The sequence below is a fragment of the Ceratotherium simum genome, chromosome 29, assembly GCF_057802395.1.
Source record: "Ceratotherium simum simum isolate JZ-2026a chromosome 29, ASM5780239v1, whole genome shotgun sequence".
Lineage (NCBI taxonomy): Eukaryota > Metazoa > Chordata > Mammalia > Perissodactyla > Rhinocerotidae > Ceratotherium > Ceratotherium simum.
In genome coordinates, this window is record NC_141928.1 from 27444749 (window position 1) to 27469297 (window position 24549).

The window sequence follows — 24549 nt, forward strand, 5'->3', positions numbered from 1 at the left end:
ATCACATTGTCACAATCCATACTTATCTTGTTCATTCATTTGTTTACCCCTTTGGTCTGTCTCCCCCAGGGGAATAAACGTAAGCTCGAGGACAGGGGCACAGTGTATCTCTAGCTCCTAAACAGCTTGGAACACAACAGGTGCTCAATAAATGCATGCTGACTGCCCTTCGACCCAATAACACCTCTCTTGACAATTTATTCCAAAAAGGCAACTCAAAAGAAATCTTTTAAACAATATAGACACAGATAGCCATTGCAAACTAAACTGTCCAAAAATAAAGGGTCTTTAAGTGAATAATGGCGTATCCACAAGGGGATTACTGCAGTCTGAGAAAATTATAATTATGAACATTTAGAAAAATGTCCCCAAATAACATCAAGTGATAAAAGAAGGATAAAACATTGTATGGATTGCACCCATATTTAAAAATGAATATATACCTGTAATCAAAACCTAAACACACATGGATAAGTACAGGAAGGGAGGGTGCAAAAATAAACAGGTGATGTGGAAGGTGTATGGATCCAGGTTTTTTTTTTTTTTTACAGTGCTTTTTATTTCTTTACAAGTGGATTTAACAATAAATAGGCAATGTGGAGTTGTGCAAAACAACCAGATTCTGAATAAAATGCTGTAGAATGTTGGGCTGTAGGCACAATACCAACCTCATAGAGGTGCTGTGAAGTTTAAATGGGATCCTGGATTTAGAAGTGCCCAGCACAGGTCTGGCATAAATATTTGTTCCATAAAGTTTAATACTAATAACGACAACAACAATAAAAGCATAGTGGTAAACATCACATTCTGAGGATCAGAGAACAGGCTCCACCACTGCCTGTGTGACCGTGGGGGACATATTTAATGTCTCTAAGCCTCAATTTCCCCATATGTAAAAGGAGATGGTGAGGGTATCTACCTTTTGCCGTTCTTACGAAGCTGCCTTGAATATAGCAAGCCCTCAGAAGACATCACCATCATCACTGTCATCGGGAAGTAGCAAGTGTTGTAAGCAACAAAGCTTCAACAGGCCTCATATTATTCTGTCCCTTGATCTGGTTGATGCTGACTACTCTTTATTGTTGGTAACTGAGTGCAGGGAAGAGGGCTTCAATGGGCCAAGAAGTATAGAAAGAAATGAATCACTGGTCCTTCAAGAGAGGGGAATTGTTTTTATTATTCCTATGTCACATCAAAAGGGCACTTCGTTGCAAAATGGTTTGCAATCATCTATTGGCTACTCGCTGGGTGCTGTGTCGGGAAGTCTAGGTCATTGACATTCTCTTCTGGAGGCCTGCTATGTTCTTGAGCTCCGGAAGAAAGTGAAGTCACAGATGCAGTCTGTGCCCATGAGGAGCTGTCTCTCAAGTTACAGAGAAGAGTCGGGAACAACTGAAGGAGCAGGAGGACTCTGCACAGTACATCATTGTAATGCAGCAAGCAGAGGACTGGACGGCTGTCTAAACCATCCCGTGTTCCAATGACTCGTCCCTCTCAATGTCACAGACATCTGTCCATTGCTTTGCATCCCCTCACCCCAAGCATTCTAGTGCAGGCCCCGGACATCCCCCTTCTAGTTAGGGGAACAGGTTTACAGTCAAACTGTGTCTCCATTTAAATTCTAGCTCTACCTCTGCCCAGCTGTGTGACTTCGGGCAAGTTATTTAAATTCTCTGAGGCTGTTTCCCGATGAGGCTACTATGAGGAGTACATCAGATTCGGGGATATGGTGCTTAGCACAAGGCCTGGAGCATAGTTTGTAGCTGCTCCCCCAAATCATCATGACGTCTCATGGCTGGGCTAGGAGCCCCATCTCTGTGCTCCCTCAGCCCCTGTGTATCCCACCAGGGACACAATTAGGTATTGAGCTTCCAGGGTACGTCTATTTGTCCGTCTCCCCCACCAGTTCATGAGTCCTGTGCAGACTAGTATCTGATTCGTTTCAGTGACCCTTGTACCTCTCTCTGAGCCCAGCTCAATAAACATGTGTTGCATTGAACGGAAATATAATAAACTGTTTATTACGGTAGGAATTTGGAATTTGTTGTTAGTGCCATAGAGTCGATTCTGACTCCTAGCAACCCTGCGTACAGCAGAGGAGAACCGTGCCCAGTCTTTTTGCACCATCCTCTCACCTTCCATCCCTACATCAGACAATGCTCTGCTGCTATTTATAGGGTTTTCATGGTCAATTTTTCAGAAGTGGGTGGCCAGGTCCTTCTTCCTAGTCTGTCTTAGTCTGGAAGCTCCGCTGAAAGCTGTCCACCATGGGTGACCCTGCTGGTATTTGAAATCCCGGTGGCATAGCTTTCAGCATCACAGCAACACGCAGCCGCCACAGTATGACAACCAACAAATGGATGGTGTGGTTCCCTGACTGGAAAGTGAACCCCAGGCCATGGCTGTGAGAGCATGGAATCTTAAGCACTAGACCACCAGGGCTAAATATATGTGGTAGAAATAATACTGGTAAAAGGTACAAAGACAGGAGTGAGCAACTGTCAAGGGGCTTAGAGCATGGGCTCTGTACTTACCAAGAAACTCTGCTCCTTGCAACCAACCCCAGCTCTGCCCCGCAGGGTGGAGTCAAGTCTCCTGCCCTCCATCCCCATGGGTGGCCCCTGCAATAAGCGCACACACACCTTATGCCATCTCTCTACTTTGCTGGTTTTCCTCACCTGAGCTTGAAGGAAAACAGAATGAATAGCACGTCTACATATGGCCCAAATTACCATCCTCCTGCCCTCAAAGCCCTTCTCTCCCTCCTGGATCAACCCCTCCTTCTGAGTCTCAACATGTGAGGGTGGCGGTAGGGGATGAGAAAGAAGGACCAGACCCTAACTGGGACTCTCCTCTGAGAAGTAAAAACACAAGTTCCAGAGAGATGGAAACAAAGACCCATGTCCTGAGAATTACGTTATCGCAGCGATTCCAGTCGCCGGTTCATTATATGAACACAGATTTATTCCCCCAACGCACATCTTCACTTCTCCCCGGAGATCACAAGCTCAAAGGCTTCGGGGCTTGATATGATGTCCCTATCCCCTTGCAAAGATGTTGTCCTGAAGATCAGATTTATATGTTCTCTTCTACAATGCTTTGCAGATGAGGACGCGAGAGCCTGTGAAAGTACATTGGGACACGTACAGAGGAATTGAGGATTATCACCGCTGTCACTAGGGAGGATCACAAAGCCGAACAGATGCGAAATTGAGTACCACTCTCCATTAAAGATCTGAGACCCAGATACATCAGGTACGGCTAACTATTTCACACCTCAATGTGAATATTTATAATTTTTTAACTATGTAAAGAAAAGACATGGCTATTACCTTTCCCACTGTGATTCTTCTGCTGGCCAACTCATTGGATACATTTATTGAAACCAGTGCCACAGAAACCTAGATTTTCTCACGACAGCTGAAACAAATCTCTCCTTCCCTGACACACCTCAGATGAATTAAAAATATTGAAGGGACACATACGTGGCCTCTGAGGTATTGAGGATCCTATAAGGGAGTTTAGCATGTAGAGCAATCAAAGTGTTTGTCAATTAGAACATGACCTCCCCCAAAGGCAGGCCCCCTTCTCCATTGTATTCCCAGTGGCTGGCACGTGGGAGCACACAACAAGTTCAAATGCATGAATGAATGAATGAATGAGCAAGCAGACTAGATCATTTTCAGGCATGAGCCTGGTTATCTCTCGGATTCACTGTGAAAACTTAAAGCCAAATTGAAAAAGCACATACTTTCCTATGTCCCTAATCTTAGGGTTACTCCTACATCATTGGCCAACCACTCGTAGTTTAAAGAAAACGTATTAATTAGAGTGTTTTCAACAGCAAAGAATAAGCCAATCAGTTAAAAGTGGCTTAAAGCATTAGGAGATGTGTTATTTCAAATACAGCATATATAGGGGTTTCAGGTGAGTTACGGAAGAGGCCCCTCCCACCCACACACTTACTCCCACACATATGCACAAAATATAGTAAGTCCCCAGTTTAATAATCCAAAAGTAGAGAATCTTAGTGAACTGAGAATGACCACACAAGGCAGACACAGATCAGTGTACATCTTAGTGAGGCTTCTTCTGAACTTCTGATGATGCTCGAAGGGCTGTGTCACTGCTCTTTCTTACTCACAGCTTACATCACTAGGCTAGAGGAGTTTACCCTAACATCCATGGCTTCTGTGTAAGGGAGTATTTAGGCATAGCACGAGTGAGTCCATTTCCTCACCTGCAGGAAGAAGGCAGAGTCTGTGCCCAGGAATCCTCAAACATCACTCTGCCTTCAGCATTGCAGGATACCGGAAATCCCATTTCCTCGCATTTTATTTGATAATTTTGACAGGGAATGCTGGCACAATAATTATAAATCCATTTTCCCCAATTCAGGCAACATGAAGGTTAGAGGTGGGATGAGTTCAGTGTTGATTTGACAACTTCATCAGGGATCCAGAATTTTTCCATGTCTCAGTATATCCACTTTTTTTCCAGACTGGCTCTCCTCATGGTCACAAGAGGGCTGCCACAGTTCCGGGCATCACATCTGGACAGTAAAACACCCAGAGGCAGAAAAGAGTCCAAATCTTCTAGTTTCCCTTTTCAAAGAGATGAAGAAACCTTTTCCAGATGCCCCCCATTATATCTCTTAGATGACACATCTACCCTAAAATCCATTGCTGACCAGGGAAAATGGGATTACTGCAGCTAGTTAAACTAATGACAATTCACCCTTGAGCTGGAGACAGAGACACCTTCCATGACCAAACTGGGGTTTTGTTAGCAGAGAAGAAAGGAGGAGTAGGCAAAGGGCAGGCAACTGACAGCACCTGTTCAAAATGGTCCCCCATCAACAGCAGGCAACTGACAGCACCTGTTCAAAATGGTCCCCCATCAACAGCAGGCAACTGACAGCACCTGTTCAAAATGGTCCCCCATCAACAGAGACCTTTTGGGGTTCTATGCTGTCTGGGCATATGAAGCTGTCAGACAAAGAAGCTATGGAAGGGAAGGGCTCAGGCACTTAGGTCACCCATGGTGTTTGCTGCTGGCTCTTCTGGGGGCCTCAGCAAACGGTGCAGAGGATGTGCTGACATGATGATTTATGGCACGGCTGCCATCATTGGTTGTTGACCTGCCTGTGCCACTTCCTGAGGCTTCCAAATCTCAGAGGACACAACAGTAAAAAGAAAATAGTCAGGAGACAAGACTAAAGGGAGCCACTTTATTGGGTACCTACCGGACACAAGGCATTTTTTACACACTAGATCATTTAATTCTCACAATAACTGCCAGCTAAGTATCACCGGCCCTCTGTTAGAAAAGAGGACGCTGAGGCACGATTAAACAACTTGCCCAACGTCCTTCAGCCAGAAGGCGGCAGAGCCAAAACGCAAGCTCAAAGCTGCCTGATGCTAAAACCTGCAGCCTCTGTCTGCAGACATGTTACCGTCCCGTGCAGAACAGAGCGCCAAGCCACAAGTAATGAGAAGGGACACAGCAAAAACATCAAGTCAGTGTAGGAATGGAGTCATAAAAGCTGAAGAATGAGTCCATAATGTTCGGGAAACCAGAGCTCAGCATCACATTATAACCCCGTAAACACAGATCGCATCCACAAGTTACATACAAAGCATCCTCAGCTCCCAAAGCCTTATCCATGGGCTGTCACGATTTGATTTCACAAGACCCCCAAACCCATGTTACTCAAAGTATGGTCCACGCACCAATGCTGGTCCACAAACTATTTGTTTCCAGTTAACGATAAAAACAGAAATGAAAGTAGGTGGTTAGAAACCTTTATAACGTTTTGACACTGCTGTGACATTCAAGGACGTAATTAGCAGCCTTGTCTCATGGAACAGAGCCTAGACCATTTGGGTGTTGTTGAACTCTGGCTGCATATGGCACAGCTGCATGCTAGTATTGCTCTATGATGGACTGGAAAATTAAAAATTAAGATAAATTAACAAATGTCTTTTAAACCCTGGTTCTTCACCACAGAAAGTGGGAAAAGCATGACCCTAGAGTTCAGCTGGGTAGGTATAACTATTCCCATTTTACAGAAGAGAATGAGACTCAAAGAGACTGAGTCACTTGACCAAGGTCAACACCATGGGTAAGAGGCAGGAAAGGAAAACGCTGTAGTTCAGTGACAAACAAGGAGAACGATGAAATCTCTCAGCTCCTGATAACAGAAAGAGTGTTGGCAAGAGGGGGCTGTAAAAAGGTGGAATCTCTCAGCTCCTGATAACAGAAAGAGTGTTGGCAAGAGGGGGCTGTAAAAAGGTGGAGGCTTGTAAAAAAAAAAACAAAAGGCATTTCCTCAAGCTCTGCTGTTGCCAAAAGTTTAGCTAAGATAAGATGCCTAAGGTGAGATCTATCTATAAAGAAAGGCCAGGAATAAAAGGGAGATGGATGGCTTCACTCCTGACAAAGGCCGGTCTTTTGCATTCTCATTTACAGATGGACTTACTAATTGTCACTGCCATTTCACTTCCACAAATTATGAAGGACTCTTTTTATTTTTTTTTATTTTATTTATTTATTTATTTATTTTTTTGTGAGGAAGATCAGCCCTGAGGTAACATCCATGCTAATCCTCCTGTTTTTGCTGAGGAAGACCGGCTCTGAGCTAACATCTATTGCCAATCCTCCTCCTTTTTTTTTCCCCAAAGCCCGAGTAGATAGTTGTATGTCATAGTTGCACATCCTTCTAGTTGCTGTATGTGGGACACGGCCTCAGCATGGCCGGAGAAGCGGCGCGTCGGTACGCGCCCGGATCCGAACCCGGGCCGCCAGCAGCGGAGCGCGCTCACTTAACCACTAAGCCAAGGGGCCGGCCCTGAAGGACTCTTTTTAAAATCCTCCCAGTCTGCCTTTAGAACTCACCAGCCCCATCACTGAGTCTAGGCCCAACCAGACAGAATGTCCCATCTCCTCCAAGCTTGGTCTTTTCTAGAATGTTCTACCATGACCTCTTCCCCTTCCCCGATTGGAAAAGCTCTGCTCTGCCTGAAAATATTTTTGGAATAGAGTATTGTTATATCGGGACTCTGGGCTTCAAGAACCAAGAGTCCTCCAGGCTTATTTTAAAAGGGGGAATGCATAGTGGGCTGTTCAGTGGTCTCCCACAGACATCCCAAGACAGGAGCGGAAGTAGAGGGTCCACTGGGGACTGGAAAACCGTTAGCACTCCAGACACCTCTCGCTCACTCTCTCTCAGAAGCCATTAGACTCTCTCACACACGTGACGTCTCAGCTTCTCTGTGCGTCTCTGCCCCGATCTCCTTTTTCTCTCGTGTCCCCTCTGTTTACTCATTGCTTTACTGCTCCTATATCTTCACTAACACACAATCATCATGGTCTCCCAACCTCAACTCTACCTTTCAACTTTGCAAATGCAGCACCAGCACCAACTGGATCCTTCTCTCATTCCCAAGTCTAACTTCCTGAAAAAGGAATCTGATTGGCTAAGCTCATCTTTGCAAGCCAGGCCACTAATCAATCAAGTGGTCACCTGCCCACTTAAGAATCAGCTTTGCTGGGCCGGCTCCGTGGCTTAGCGGTTAAGTGTGCGCGCTCTGATGCTGGCGGCCCGGGTTCGGATCCCGGGGGCGCCCCGAGGCACCACTTCTCCGTCCAACGTGAGGCCGAGTCCCACGTACAGCAACTAGAAGGATGTGAACCTATGACATACAACTATCTACTGGGGCTTTGGGGGGAAAAAACTGAATAAATAAAATCTTTAAAAAAAAAAAAAAAAAAAAAAGAATCAGCTTTGCTGGGATCCAAGGTCAATCTCTGATCTCAACAACTGTTGCCAGGAAAGGCCAGGTATGTGATCTGGAGAACGTCTGTTTACATGAAGCAGACAGTGAGCAGGCAGGCCAACACTACTAACATGGTCTGACTGGGAATAAGTGAGAAATAAATAAACTCCTATTTACCCTTCAATGCCCAACTCTGGTGACGCTTTCTTAAGGAGGTCTTCCATGATTTCGCCAGGTTGGTATTTATTGCCTGTGTTCTCACAGTGCCGTGCAAATCCCTATACAGGAACCCTCTCCATGTTAACTAGAAACTGCCTGCTTGTGTCTCCACCTTCTCCACCAGACGATGAGGACTCTGAAGACTCAGACCACACCACAGTCACCTGTGTGTCACAGTGTGTGGCAGAGAGCCTGGTGCTGGGCATAGAAAGAGCTCAGTAAATGAACAGAGAGTGAATGACCGAATGAACAGTGAATTGGCCCTGAATGAAAGGCTGAATAATGAAATACGCTATTCACTTGACAAATTTAAGTCCCTCTGTGTCCACTACAGATAACAAAGGAGAAGGCTGGGGGAGGGGAAGGAAGAGGAGAGAATTAAAAGGTAGGAGGATTCTACAAGGAAAAGTAAAAACAAAGAAAATTAGCCCCAAAAAGAGGAGACAAAAAAGTAGATGAACTGCTGGCTCTGTAGCATCTTCTATTTCCAGGTATTTCTTTTGGTATTCGCTGCCTTGATAGAGCAGATAGAGATGAGGGATTCAAGCTTGGATTCAGTTTCCTCATCTGTGAAATGGACATGATAGCAGCTGCTTTGCTGGGTGCTGAGAGGACAAAAATGAGATGAGAGACAAAAAGTGCCCAGCAGAGCACCTGGGGTCAGGCAGAAGAGGCTCATGGGTTATGGGGAATCGTTTTAGAATTGCCCAGAACATGCCAGGCAGGCTCCCAATGGCAGAAGGTCATATGTGCAGGATTTTCTCAGGGAAGCACTGAATCTCTATGAAATTACCTTCACCCTGGAGCTTAGAGCATGAGGGAGCCGGCAGCGGGGGTATTGCTGCCATTGACAGCAGGACAATAACAATGTTATGATGTTAATCATTAAAATGCTGTGTCTGTTTTTGTCTGGGGACAAGGCATTTTGATCTTTGTTCTCCCTCTATAAAGATGAAAGGCGTGCTACCAAAGGTAGAGACTCCAAGCCGAGAGGACGGCCTACCTGCCCGGCCACCTCTCCCAGCCCCCAGCATTCTTAGAGCCCTCAGAGGGTAAAGCCCCGAGGAGAGGCAGGTGGAAGGGGAGGGAAGGCAGATTAGCCCCTCCTGGGAGGCCAGGCTCCACCCATTCAAACGAGAGTCTTCTGCAGCTTGCTGGCAAAGAGAGTTAAAAAGAAAGGCGAAAGTCTATACCCAAGAGAAATGGAAACGCACGTCCACGCAGAAACGTGTACACGAACATTCATAGCAGCATCATTCATAAAGCCAAAAGGTGGAAACTGGTGAATGACAAACAAAATGCAGTATATCCACACACCGGAATATTATTTGGCAATAAAAAAGAATGAAGCACTAATATGACACAGATGAAGCTTGAAAACATTATGCTAAGTGTAAAAAGCCAGTCCCAAAAGACCACATCTGATCTGATTCCATTTACATGAAATGTCCAGAATAGGCAAATCTATAGAGACAGAGCATAGATTTGGGTTGCCAGAGGCTGGGGGACCGGGGCACCGGGGGAGTGACTGCTAATGGGTACAGGGTTTCCTTTGGAGGTGATGAAAATGTGCAACTCTGGGAATATACTAAAAACCGTTGAATTGTATGCTGTCAATGGCTAAATTGTCTAGTATGTGAATTATAGCTTAATATAGTTGTTTCATTAAAAAGAAAAAATAGTAGTGTGGAATGGCAGTTCATGCCTGGACTCTGGGTCGGATTCTTAGCTCTCTTACACATTTTCATGGAGAAAATGTAGAGCACCTGCTAAGTGCCAAGAGCTGCCCTTGACACTGGGTTCACGGCCCTGGGTGCTGGGTTCACAACACGAAGAAGACAGACAACGCCCTGCTCTCTTGGCACTTAGGTGTTACTGGGGTAATCTGGCAAAAAATGAAAAAAGGCAAAGAAAGAAATAATTGCAAGGGTGCTGAGACCACGAGGCACACACAGAGCTTGCAGAAAGGCTCTCTTAGAACGTAGAAGCCTGCCTGGAATGGGAGAAATTCCAGGCAGAGGGGCCAGCACGTGCAAAGGGCATGAGGTGGACGAGGACTAGGTGCTTTAAAGGCACTGAAATAAGACCAGGAGGCCTGGAACAGTCACTCTGCCCCTTCTTCATGTGGACCTTAGACAAGTCCCCTCTGTTCTCTGAGCCTAGTACAGTGTGAGGGGGAACAACAGGGCCTGCTCACTCCTGGGCATGCCCGGCTCCGCGCTGGGCGGAGAATAGGACCCAAATATTATTTCCCTCCCTCTCCATCCATGTGCCAGCCATGGTCTAGTCCTCCAGCCCGGATTGTATATTCTTCCTCTCTCTCCCTCTAGAAGGACAGACACTCCTTAAAAGAGTCTACAAAAGCAGCTACTGTGCCACACAATTCTCTCGGTAATGGTACAACGCAGACACATTTTCCTTGAACACCTGCACTACGTGGGCCACAAGAATTAGCCTGGGATGGTTTGTGAACTGCTTCTCCTTGAACAAACACAAGCCACGAGGTCCTTGGTGGGTCCTGCCTGACCGGGACCCCCAGAGGGGCTGTGCTGTTGCCTTCTCCTCTCTTTGACGGCCGTCTAGCTGGCTCTGGGCTCTGTCTGGACCTGGTCTGAAGCTTGGGGAAAGGAGAAAACAGATGCTGTTGATAAGAGCACAGGCTTTAGACACCAGCATATCTGGATTCCAGACAGAGTGACTTCTACCTCTTCTGGCTAAGTGCCCTGAGGAGTGGGACTTCCCCTCTCTGGTCATCTTCCTCCGGCAGCATCAGGCTTCTGCTACCATTTATGGAGCCTCACTCAATGTCTAACTGAATCCTCACCAACACCCATTAAAGTTATTCTCATTTTACAGAAGAGTAAACTGAGGCTCAGACAGTTGAAGTCAAGCGTCCATTCGGTCAGTTGATGAAAGAGGCTGGATTTCAACCCAAGAAGGACGTCTGGCTCCAGAGCCTATGGTCTTTACAATCACACCCCATGACATCCCTCAACCATAAAATGGGACAATAACACCTGCACGCTGGGGTTTTCAGGAGGACTGACGCTCATTACATAAAGCATCTTGGTGCTTCGAACATACAGTGTACGATGAATGGTGCCTAGCCCGCCGCCCCTACACCCTTGGAGTTTAATTGGAGTTCTGCTGTTGGAAGGATTTTTTCAGACTTCCAGGTGAGGTGTGCCCAGGGAGAGACTGACAACGCCGAGTGACTGCCTGGTGGAGCTCTCCAGTGGTCACTGAAGCTTCCATGTTGTCCCAGACCCAGGAGAGGTGATGCGAGGTGACAGCTCCGAGCTGGAGGCGTCAGTGGCTTACAGAAGGAATCAGTGTGGCCACCAGGAGGTGGGCCGGGGATCCAGTCTGCTTGGCCCTGTCAATGTCAATGGCTACCAAAGTCAACCCTGAGAGTCTCCAGAGTCTCTGAGGCAGAAGGAGCTTTCGGTGAGAAACTATCAAAGGAGACTTGGACCCAAGCTTGGCGATGAACGAGAGGGCACCACACTCAATCCCGGGAGAGCTGCCTTTCCCTGTGGAGTCAGGAGAGCAGCAGGGGGAAGTAGAGGGAGCCTAATCCCATTCTAGCACTTACCAAGAGGGCATTCCTAACATTTCCGAGACTATTTCTCCACCTGCCACATGAAGCAAATAACAACAGCCTTACAGAGGGTCATCAGAGCTAATACATGGCAAGTATATAGTACAGGGGCTGGCATACATTTTTATTTAAAATAATAATAATCAGAGTTCTTATTTACTGTGCTAAACTTTATACATACACTTGATATTGTCACTGAATCCCCACAACCACTCTATGAGGTAGATATCATTATTACCCCCATTTCACAGATGAGGAAACTCAGGCTTAAAGAGATATGAGATGGCATGTTCAAGGTTGTACAGGTAGTGAGTTGTCAAGCAGAGATCTGAATCCAGGCAGTGAGATCTCAGAGCCTCTATCTGAATTGGTTCCCTTCTCCAGAGTCCTTCCCTGCCCCTTCTCAGGAGATCACACTACCAAGCCAACACCAATTCATGATTACTTGGCCATTCATGGTAACCAAGACAGTAGGGGGACTGGCTAAGACCATGTGTGGGCTTTAGACAATACCAGGTCCCCCTTCACAGAGGTGCTATAGGAGTGTCTCACAGAATCCTCGTGACAGCTCCGTGAGAGATGCAATATATTAACCTCCCTGTGGAGAAACGAAAACAGAGGCAGAGAGATGAAGTGAATCATCCACAGTGTGGGCAGGCAGGAAGAGGACAAATAGGAGCCCACTTCAGCCCTAGGCTGGGTTCCAGGGAAATAGTTGCTAGATAATAAGTTATCTCACCTCTGCGGGGCCAGGCAGCCTTGTGTCTACACAGGAAAACAAAGGTAGATAAATGCAGGAATTCACAGCCCTATAAAAAATGAATTAAGATAAAATAAGAACCCTTACTACTTAATGAGGGAGGTTTATGAACACAAATGCATGACGATGACTCAGAGGAGCGTAATTATCTTATCATAAGTTAAAGGCAATCGATTTTCATTTCTAAGTAAATATCATATTTCCTCCATCCTAAAACACACCTCTTTTTTTGCACATGTGGTCATTTCTGAAGTCCAGGTACAACTTACCATGAATCTGCATATTGAATATGTGTCTTTCATTCCTGCCGTAAAGGCTGGTGTTGAATTGAGAATGTGTCAGACAATAGATCCTGCCTTAGAACTGAGGTCCCTGCTTTTTCTTATCTGCTCTCTGTCCTGGGGAAAGGCTCCCCACTCCTCTCCCTGCCTTCTTTCTCTCTTTCAAGTCAGAAGAGGGAAACTGTGCAAGCCTCATCATGAGATAAGAGGTAGCCAGCACTCTCTCATAGGACTCGTGGATGAATTAAGTGATTGCGGAAACAGAAAATAGAGCTCTTCTCTCCCTCAGCCCAAGACCACCCCCATACTCTGATCCCTAATGCAAGGACATGGGAATGGTTGACTGACCCTGGATCCCCTGTCCCAGCTGGCTGGGTGTGGTCAGGGGAGAGCACGTCTGTGCAGCTGGGACCTGTGAGTCCAGACAGGGAGGCCCCCCTGCAGACCACTCAGCAGCTCCGCAGTAGAGCCCGGTCGCAAATCCAAGGTTCTGGGTTCCCAGAACGGATGCTTCTCACTCTGCTGCCTCCAGTTTGTTCTCTCCAACTCCCTGCCAGGAAGGACCCTTCAGATGGCCAGTGAGAGGTGATGCTGCCTTCCTGGAGGCAGAACAGGCTGTGTGCCCCTGGGCAAACCGCTCGTCTCCCCTCCTGCTGCTCAAACCTCTCAGCCTCATCCTGCCTCAGGCTCCTTCTCGGAATAAGCAATGGGCCTCTTTCAAAAGCCTCCATTCTCAAATGTGGGATTTACAGCCATCATGGGCCATCGAGGGCCTCCTTCGATCTCCTGAAGTTTTAAAAATAAAGATAAAATGTAAAAGGAAGAAAAGAGTCAAAGAAAATACCCAGGAGTCAGAAGTGCTGGGTTCAGGCCCTGACCATCACACTTCCTGTCTGTGAAATGGGCACAGCCCTTTCCTATCTCTGAACCTGGTTTCCCAGGTCCCTTCTAGCCTGGCCTCTGAGGCCAACAGGTGCTAAGGCTGAGACGCCACTGCTCCCAGCAGGCTCAGCCTTGGTGTGGATGGGTATCCTGCTGGCAGAGCCTCTGGGCTATAAGCTCCGGGGGGGCAGGGGGGCAGCCTCTGTCCTGCCTTGTTAACATCCATTGAATTGAATCACTCAGAAGCCATGCTCTGGCCTCCTTTTAAATGACAGACCCCAAAGACAGATAAAACTTCAGTTCATGCCTCTTCACAAAATTTTGGCCTAAGATGCTCTGCCTCCACCCCTGGGTGCAGAATGAGAAAATAGAGCCAAGAGCCAGCCTGAGATGTGTGGGAGGGTGTGTGGGAGCAAGGGGAAGGGAGACCAAGGGGAGGATGAAGGCCCAAAGATAGCCCAAGGAGGGGTCTCATCAAGGCCACTGGCCAGCAGCTCCCAAATTAGCTGGGAGCCACTGAACCCAACCCGTGCTTAGCAAACACATGTCTCCCCAAGGCAGTGGGGTATTAGGGTACCAGACTGCTGGATTCATGATCCCAGCTCTGCCACCGACACATGTCTGACCTTGTACCACCACTTAACCTACCTGTAAAATGGGTATAAAGAGTATCTCCCTCCTAGGGTCACGGAATGCTCAGAACAGTGCCCAGCACAGAGCTAATCCTCTGGTATTGTACACTGCCGTTACCTGCCCAGGGGTTCAACTACATTATTATCTCATGGAATCTTCATAACAAGCCTGGGAAGAAATAATTATTTTCTAGATGAAAAACCTGAGGCTCAAGTCACACTGCTGGTTTGTAGCAGGGCTGGGATTTAAAGGCTCTCTATTCTTTCTAACTTCAAGTCCCACTGAACCAGGTTCCCTCCTGGAGGGAGGGGCTGGAGGAGTACAGCATTGTGGGGAAAGGAAGATAAATGACAGAGAAGGGAATCCACACCACTGGAAAGGGCTCAAAGTGGGAGAGGCCGGCTGGTGGGGCAGACAGATGGAGCATCCTTCCTCCCCACAAACTCTCTAAGTGCTGCCTCCCAGGGAGGATGCTGGCTGCAGGCTGAGGGCCTGTTGGGTGTTCCAGGTCTTTCCCAGCAACGCTGCAATCTCCGAGCCTCAAGAGAAATCCTGCTGCAGACCATACCACAGGTCAACAGCCATGAGAGAGGGAGGAGCAAGGGCAGGCCGGCTTAGGAAGCACTGGGTCAGGACCCTGCACACGCCCTGGGGCTCTCAGATGACCACAGGCTAGGACAGCCCAGTGACACCCTGTCATCCCCAGGCTCCTCGGGTCCCAGACATCTCATTCTATAGAAGGGGATGGGGAGGCTGGGCCCAGAGTGGGCAGAGCCACATGAGCGGGGGGTCAGACCACACCCCCATCCATCCCAGCAGGCAGCAGTGCAGGCTGGCGGGGAGGCAGGCAGGAGCCCAGAGGGCCAGCAGCAGTGACCACAGGCCAGGCATCCTTCTGGCCACAAAGGTTGGCAAAGGGAGACCAGACTGCCTTCTCAGACTGGAAAGAGAAGGAGTCTCTTCAGCTTGGAGAAATTCCTGCCTGGTGCCACTTACCCCTTCCCAGACTTGCCAAATGTTTGAGCAGGAAGGGGGCTTCCCAAGGTCAGCCAACAAGACTTTCTTATTCTGTAGTGAAGGAAAATAAGGTCACCCAAAGTTGCAATATGTCAGTGGGACCAGAACTTGAGCCCTCCAACACCAACACCTAGTCCCATGGTCTTTGGGGGAAGCACAGGAGACTGAGATTCAGGTCTCCATGGCTCTGGCTCTGGCTCTGCTCCCACCTAGCAACCTGAACTATTCTAGAAGCTTCCCTCAGTGTGTGGATTCTATAGTTCTGAGATATAGAGTGGCGTGCGTGCACCGTGTGTGTGTGTGTATCTATTCATTCTACAGCAAATATTTATTGAGTGCCTTGGGCCAGGCTCCATTTTAGGCCCTGGAGATAAAGCCGTTCACAAAGCAGATGAAGCCCCTCCTCTCGTGGGGCTGATGGTCCAGTGGAGAGACCTATAGTCCCGTGGGCGTCTATGTAGAAGGACCCTCGTGCATCATTTGTGCCCAGACCCTGGTGGGTGGGGAACATCCTGTGGATACCATTGAGAGCCACAACCCTTCTCCGGGCTTCCTTGTGCTTCAGAGAGGTCGTGGAAGCATTTCCCGAGCTCCCACCCCATACCCCAACTCCCTGCTCCCACAGCACCCCAGGGTGCTTCTTCTGGCGTTCTGTACCCTGCCTTGCAATCACCGATTTTGTTCTCTGACTTTCTGAGCAACCTGGAGACTGCATCTACGTCTCCTCTAATCCCCAGCACCTGGAAGATGGGCCCTCCCTAGAAACTCTTTTTTTTTTTTTTTTTTTTTGGTGAGGAAGCTTGGCCCTGAGCTAATATCTGTGCCAATCTTCCTCTATTTTGTATGTGGGGTGCCTCCACAGCATGGCTGATGAACCTTGTCTAGGTCCGTGCCCGGGATTCGAACCTGCGAACCCCAGGCCTCCAAAGTGGAGCACGTGAACTTAACCACTATGCCACTGGGCCAGCCCAACTTGTTGAATAAAGGGCTGATTGAACGAAGCCATTTATTCTGAGCTCCGTCTGCTCATCTGTAAAACGGGGATGCTAACTATCTGTACCACTCCTGACTGTCCCGCAGGTCAGATGAGACTGGGAGATGAAAGGTCCTTGGAACCAGCAGGCTGCTCCTCCAGCAATAGTTATTATTATCTCCCATAAAAATGGCAGCAGTTAAGTGCCTCTCTCTGGGAAAGGACTCAGCCACGGAGATCCCCGGGCTCAGCTGGGAGTGCGTGCTTGTGCAGGAACACGTGTGTGAGCGTGAGCGCGTGTGCCGGCCTGGAGCGTCAGAGTGGTCCCAAAAGAAGACCCGTAGTTTCCAGGAAGGAAACCTGGCCGGCCCTCCTCACAGGACACATGGCTGCCCAGGCCAGGAGGGCACCCGAGGAGTCAGCCCATGGCAGAGGACAAAGGAGGGGAGGGGAAAGAAGGAAGGCACCCCTGAGTCCCCATGTCCGTCCAGCCGTCCATCTGTCTGTCTGCTGCAGCCAGTGGCTTGCCAGGCAGGACGGAAGCACTGCCCGGCCGTAAATGACTGCTGGCTCCAGGCTGGCCACCCGCCCTGGCCACCCGCACGGAAGGGCCGGACTTTACCCAGCAAATCGGGAAGGAACTGGAACCTCTGAACTTGGGACTTGGGCTCCGTCGATAAGGCCAGTGGACAAACAGGAGGCAGGGGCCAAGGCTCCCCTTTATACACACAGAAGCCCGGCTCCAGGCTGATACTGCCGAGATCTTTGCCCTTTAGTTCAAACAGGAAATCTTAAAATGGAAAATGAGCTGCGTAAGGAAGGGGCGCGGCCAGCAGCCTACAGGGAAGACGACGGAGCAGGTCGTTCGCGCCGGAGCATTTGGGCTTCCTGAGGAACCCAGCCAGCTGGGGTGTTTGGGAGGGGCAAGAACCACTGGGGAAGGTAGAGGGCAGCTGGAGGCCGGGGAGAATCAGAAGCCTGGGTCTGACCCACAATACACCACTTATTCGTCGTGTGGCTTCACCCCTAGGAACCTCAGTTTCTCCATCCATAAATGGGCCCGGCAATACCACCCACCTCAGAGAGCACACGGGAGGATCGGAATGAAGTCATCAGTGTGAAAATGTCCTGCAAATTGCAAAGGGCTTAACTGGCCAACCCTGCATCCTGGCAGAGCCCTCTCCCTCTAAAAGGCATTTCACAATCGAGAGGGAAAATCCAAAATAACATCTCCTGCTCCCCATGCCACCCCCGTACACCCCCATGCTAGCAGTTCAAAGAAGAGAAAATTGGGAGAAGATAAATAATTAGAGAATCCCAGCAGTGTCCCTGCTGAAGTTTCCAAGTAATTATTCTTCTGTAAATTACTCCTCTCACGTTTAATTCTATCTCCAGATCCTTTTGACAAGGTAAATTCATTTATTTACATCTCTAACTATCCTGCTTTGGTAAACATTCCAACAAGCTTGGATGGCCCATTAAAGACAAAAAAAAATGAAGAAGTGAGGCAGGGAGGGGAGAGAGAGAAAATAACTTGTGGTCATTACTTCCATTTACAGAATTAGCCTTGAAGGGTAATTAACGAGGAATCAAAGCCAAGGCAAACCTCATCCTGAGCCAAAAGGGAGCCCGTCACAGCAGGGTGGGAACCGCAGGAGTCCTTCTCCGTATGGCCCACACCTCCCACCAGCAGTAGGAGTGGAAGGGGGATTACAGAACCTTCCAGTAATCTTCCCTCAACTCCTTCTGCCCCAGGGAAGTGGTGTGGGCTGCAATTTCACTTTCAGGAAGAACCCTCCCTATCTGGTGAAATCGCCCTTGACTCTCCCCTCTCACTCACAGACTCACGACACTACCAGACCACCCCCCAACCCAGGCCTGGCCATTTCTGGGCCTGACACATCTGAGATGCTCAGTCATAGCTGCTGAACGAAAGAATCCAGGTGCTATTCATTCAAGTGTCTTAAAGTGTCTCAAATTTGTCGAACTCCACAGCTGCCGCCTTGAATTAAGGGCACCATCATCTTCTGCTTAAACCAGGGCCTCCAATTGTTCTCTCTGCTTCCAGTCTCGCCTCCTCTCATTCTCCGCACGGAATTATCTTCTTAAAAAGCAAACGGAAGAAGTAAACAAGGTAGCACTTCAGCTCTGACCATGGGGGAGAAAGTCATGGTTAAGACAGTGGCCCCTGGAGTCAGACAGCCTGGGTTTGAAGTCTGTGTCAGCCACAGACCACCAGTGTGGCCTTGGGTAAGTTACTTAACATCTCTGACCCTTAGCTTCCTTGTCTATAAAACGAGAATGATAATAGAATCTACTCCCTTACAGTTGTTGTTGTATGCATTATGAGTTAATGAAGAAATGCCTAGCACTTAATAAACGTTAGCTATTAGCAGCGGCATGATTATTATTGTCATCGTCATCATTGCTTAAAATGCCTTCACTGCCTTGCCACTGTCCTGGAATTAAAAGGCAAGCTCTTTGGCATAGCTCGTGAAACCTAGGTCTGCTTGCCTCTCAGCCTCAATTCTCATCACATCCTTCAGCCACAAAAGTCCTTGCAATTTCCCAGATGCTCTGTTATCTCTTTGCCTCAGCTCCTCACAAAGGCTGCTTTCTCTGCCTCCTAGAAACTGCATCCCAGGACCCAGGCAGGAACAGACAACAAACCCAGAGAGGCACCCATAAAGGGCCTCGGCTCGCTGAGGTTTATCCCCTTTTAGGCAGAGAGAGTGTGTGAGCCTCAGAGTTGGACCTTGCAGCCAGCCTTTCTAAATTCATGTGTCTTCTGAAAAGAGCTTTCAGTTGTTTTGAAACATCCAACAATCCTAGGAAAAGAGAAGGTAGATATGAGTCTCCTAGGTTTTAAGATGAAGGAACTATGGTCCAAAAAGACCAATGACTTGCCCATGGTCACCACTGAGTAGCAGCAAGAATAGAATCTCAAGCCTTTCAAGACAGCAGAATGCGGGAAAAGAACACCCACTTGGAGGTGGACCTGAGTTTGCATCCCAACCAAGGCCTTGGGCAAATTTTCACCTCTAAGCTCCTAGTTTCTTCATCTGCAAAGTAGAGGTAAGAGTGACTCTCTTTTTTTTTTTCTTTGTGAGAAAGATCAGCCCTGAGCTAAATCCATGCCCATCCTCCTCCTTTTGCTGAGGAAGACTGGCCCTGGGCTAACATCTGTGCCCATCTGCCTCCACTTTATGTGGGACACCGCCACAGCATGGCCTGACAAGCCTCGGTGCGCACCCGGGATCCGAACCCGGGCCGCCAGCAATGGAGCGCACATACTTAACCGCTACACCACAGAGCTGGCCCCAAGCGTGACTTTCTTGCAAGGTACTTTGGGAAGATGAATTGAGACACCTACTGTATGAGAAAGTGCCAAGCCACTGCCCAGCCTTGGAAATGGAGAACAAAGGAGTGTGGAGGAGAGGGAGGCTGCACAGAGGCGTGTGCAAGGATCTGAAAGCAGCACAGGAAAGTAAGAGAAGGCAGCTTCTGCCTCCACTCCTCAGCTCAGGAACATTCACAGCCTTCACTCCCAAAGGCCAAGAGCAAATGGTGTCCTCAGCAGAGAGCCGCGGGCCAGTTGAGACAGAAGTGGAGGCAAGGATGGGGCTGGAGACCCCGATCCGGGGAGCCAGCACCCACAAGGAAGCCACAGCGATGGGAGAAGTGAAACTTCCCAGGGAGAGCTGAGGATGGAAACCAGAGGTGCACCCAGGACCAGGAGGCAGGGGAAGAAATTTGTAAAGAGCAAGAACTAAAATACACAACAATGATTACAGAATCAACACCACAACAATCAGCCCCACACAGCAACGCTATTCAACATTTTCCTCCAAGTGTCTTCTAAGAGATGTTTTTATATTTCACAAAAGAACCAACGATCCCACCACACTAAGAGTCATGTTAGGGGAAGGTAACCCAAGTTTTCTTCACTTTCCAACCAGAAATGTGGACTTCTCAAGGACAAGATATAGATCCAGGGCCCAGCCCAGGGCGGCCTCAATAGATACCGTGAATGGTTGGAGAAATTAATGAAGAGCTAGCACTAAGATCAGAAGGGGAAATATTCAGAGAGCCCTTAAATTCGTATTTCCCTAATAGGAATAATATCATGTTCATATCATAATAATAATTTGACTATTATTATTTTATCTTATTTTCCAAATGACAAACTAAGCTATTGTATGAGTAGAAAAACTGTTTTGAGTTAAACTAACCTGAATGAACTCCTGACTCGTCCACTTACTTCTCTGAGACTCAGCTTTCTCATTTGTTAAATAAACACTATTTTGTATTTGGAATCTTTGTTGGGAGAGGTCAAGATAATGTATATAAAGTGCCACCCATATGGTTTTCACTTAATACGTGAAACCTTAAGTCTTCCAGACCATAAAGTTCAACAAAATTCAGAAGCATAGCATGTACACTGCATTCTCTGACCACAGAGCAATTCAGTTGGAAATAAATAACAAAAAGATAACAAAGAGAACCCTATGGTTTTGGAAATTTATGAGCCTACTTCTAAATAAGTCAAAGATCAAAGAAAGAATTAAAGTGGAAATGAGAACATACATGGAACTGAATGTCAGTGGAAATGCTACATACCAAAATGTATTGAACACAGCTAAATCCACACTCGAGGAGGACTATATAGCCTTAGAAGCTTAGCTTTGAAAAGAAGAAAGGCTGAATGAGAATGAGCTAAATATCCAACTTAAGGAATCAGAAATAACCACAGAATGAACCCAAGGAGAGTAGACATAAGAAAGAAATAAAGATGAGAGCAGAAGTTCATAAAATACAAAGTGAAAATAAGATAGCTTTAACCAAATCAAAAGTTAGTTCTTTATGAAGTCTAATAAAATTGATAAATGTTCAGTGAGAACAATCAAGAAGAAAACGACAGAAGGCTCAAACAACTAATATTAGGAATAATAAAAGGGACAAACAATTATAGATTGGGCAGAGATTAAAAAGATAAGAAATACTACAATCGACTTTATGCCAATAATTTTTTTTTTTGAGGAAGATTGGCCCTGAGCTAACATCTGTTGCCAATCTTCCTCCTTTTTTTCCTTTTTTCCCCCCAAAGCTCCGGTAGATAGTTGTATGGCATAGTCGTACATCCTTCTAGTTGCTCTATGTGGGACGCCGCCTCAGCATGGCTTGACGGGCGGTGCTGAGGTCCGCGCCCAAGATCCAAACCCACAAAATCCAGGCTGCGGAAACCAAGCACGCAAACTTAAGCGGTACGCCACAGGGCTGGCCCCAATGCCAATAAATTCTTTAACTTAGATGAAATGGAATGATTCCTAGAAAAGTATAATCTACCAAAATTTTCTAAAAATGAATGAGAAGACCTGACTTTTCCATTAACCATTAAAAAAATTAAATTTATAGTTTAAAAACATCCCATAAAGAACTCACAGGCCCAATGGTTACAAAAGTAAGTTCTAACTAAATGTCAAGAACAGGTAACTACAGAGAATTCAAACTCTTGCCGAAAACTGAAAGAGGAGAATGATTTCCCTACTCATTTGATGAGGAAAGTACAGTTTTGATATCAAAATGAGGCAAATATAATATAAAAAAGGAAAATCACCAGCCAATAAAAATCACTAGCCATATGAACCGAGATGCAAAGTCCTCAAACAAAATTTTAGCAAAGCAAATTCAGAAACTATAAAGAAAGATAATGCACATGACCAAATTTGTTTGATCCAAGAAATGCCAAGTTGACTTAGATATTTATTTTTGCTTTTCATCATTGTAACATATTAAATGAGATAAATCCACGATCATATGAGTAGACACACAAAAATCTCTTTAAAAATTCAACACTAACAAATGGTTTAAAAAAAAACTTAGCCAACTAAAAATAGAAAGAAATTTTCTTAACTTGAAAAAGGATATTTACAAAAATCCAAAGTAAATATCATACTTAATGGTGAATTATTAGAAGACTTTCCTTTACAGTCAGCAGAGAAGTTGCTATCCTGGTTTAAATCTGATATTTTTTTGGAGGTCCTACCTCATTCAATTAGACAATACAAACTTTAAAAAGGTATAAAAATTATCTTTATTCCCAAATTACATGATTGTCTACAGAAAAACACCAATAGAAACTACAGGGGCTAGGGGCCGGCCCTGTGGCTTGGTGGTTAAGTGCGCGTGCTCCGATGCTGGTGGCCCGGGTTCGGATCCCGGGTGCGCATCGAGGCACCACTTCTCCGTTCATCCTGAGGCCGAGTCCCGCATACAGCAACTAGAGGGATGTGCAGCTACGACACACAACTATCCACTGGGGCTTTGGGGGGGAAAAAGAAATAAAATAAATAAAATCTTTAAAAAAAAAAAGAAACTACAGGGGCCGGCCCCGTGGCTTAGCGGTTAAGTGCGTGTGCTCCACTGCTGGCGGCCCAGGTTCGGATCCTGGGCGCGCACCGAAGCACCGCTTCTCCGGCCATGCTGAGGCCGCATCCCACATACAGCAACTAGAAGGATGTGCAGCTATGACATACCACTATCTACTGGGGCTTTGGGGAAAAATAAATAAATAAAATTATTTTTAAAAAAACTACAAATTATTAGAAAGAATAAGAAAATTAGCAAAATTGTTATTAGTAAACAAAACTCAATTATGTTTTTATAACCCAACAACCATCAGATAAAACTGCATTTTTTTTTTTTCCTGAGGAAGAGTCACCCTGACCTAACATCTGTTGCCAATCTTCCTCTTTTTTTGTATGTGAGCTGCCACCACAGCATGGCCTCTGACAGGTGGCGTAGGTCCCCGCTCTGGAACCGAACCTGCACTGCTGAAGCGAAGCGTGCCGAAATTAACCACTAGGCCACCGGGGCTGGCCCAAAACTGCAGTTTATTATGATAAAAATAATTCTAATCAAAAATGTGCAAGACCTAAATATGGAAAAAGCTGTAAAACTTGTTAGATGACATTTTAAAAAATTTAAACGGAAGGAGAGAGCAGGACAGTGTTCATGGATAGAAAATTTCAATATATAGATGTCAACTATCCCCAAATTGATCTGCAGATTTAATAGAATTGGAATCAAAACAGCAGCACGGTTATCCAAGGACCTTGAACATCTGATTTGAAACGTATGAGCAAGAGCAAAGGGCCAATAGTAATTCAGACAATTTTGAAGAATAACAAATATCAAATAACAAAAGTGGCCCTTGCAAATATCAGAACTCATTATAAAATTATGTAAATTAAGATAGTCTTGGGGCTGGCCCCGTGGCTTAGCGGTTAAGCGCGCGCACTCCACTGCTGGCAGCCTGGGTTCGGATCCCAGGCGCGCACCGCTTCTCCAGCCATGCTGAGGCCGCATCCCACATAGAGCAACTAGAAGGATGTGCAGCTATGACATACAACTATCTACTGGGGCTTTGGGGGGAAAAATATAAATAAATAAAATCTTTAAAAAAAATAAAAGATAGTCTTATTAATATGTGGAGGGACATATTTGCCAATTGGGAGAGAATTGAGACCAGAAACAGAGCCGTGCATTTATAGATGCCTAAAGAGTTTCGCGACAGGTCCGAGGATAAAGATAGATTATTCAATAAAGAGTCATGGAACCATCAGCTATTCATATGGAAGATATAATAAAAATTTTGATTCCTACTTCACCCATACAAAAAAATCAGTTTCAGGTATTTTAGTAATTGAGATGAAAAGCAAAACTTTAAAAATTTTTGAAAAAATATAGAATATATTGATGGCTTCAAGGTAGGAAAAGATTTTTTGAAAAGACATACCGAAAAAGCATTATTGTTTATCAAATTGATAAATTCAGTTACTTCTATTCATCAAAATATAGTATCTAAAAGTGAACAGTCTGGGCCGGCCCCGTGGCTTAGCGGTTAAGTGCACGCATTCCGCTGCTGGCGGCCTGGGTTCGATCCCGGGCGTGCACCGACGCACCGCTTCTCCGGCCATGCTGAGGCCGCGTCCCACATACAGCAACTAGAAGGATGTGCAACTATGACGTACAACTCTCTACTGGGGCTTTGGGGGAAAAAATAAATAAATAAAAATTATAAAAAAAAAGTGAACAGTCAAAACTGGGAGAAAATATTTACAACACCAACCAAGGAATAGTATTTAGAATACATAAAGAGCTCTTACCAAAAAAAATGATAACGTAACAGAAAAATGAGCAAAAGATATTAACAGACATTTCAAAAAAGGAGAAAATCTGAATGGCAAAAATAAAAAAAATTTTTAAAAGGCAGTCTACCTGATTAGACATCAAGAAAATTAAAATTAAAATCACAATGTGATATCATTTTCATCCACTGAATGGCAAAAATTCCAAAGTCTGACAGTACCCAGTGTCGCCAGGGATCTGGAGTAACAGAAGCC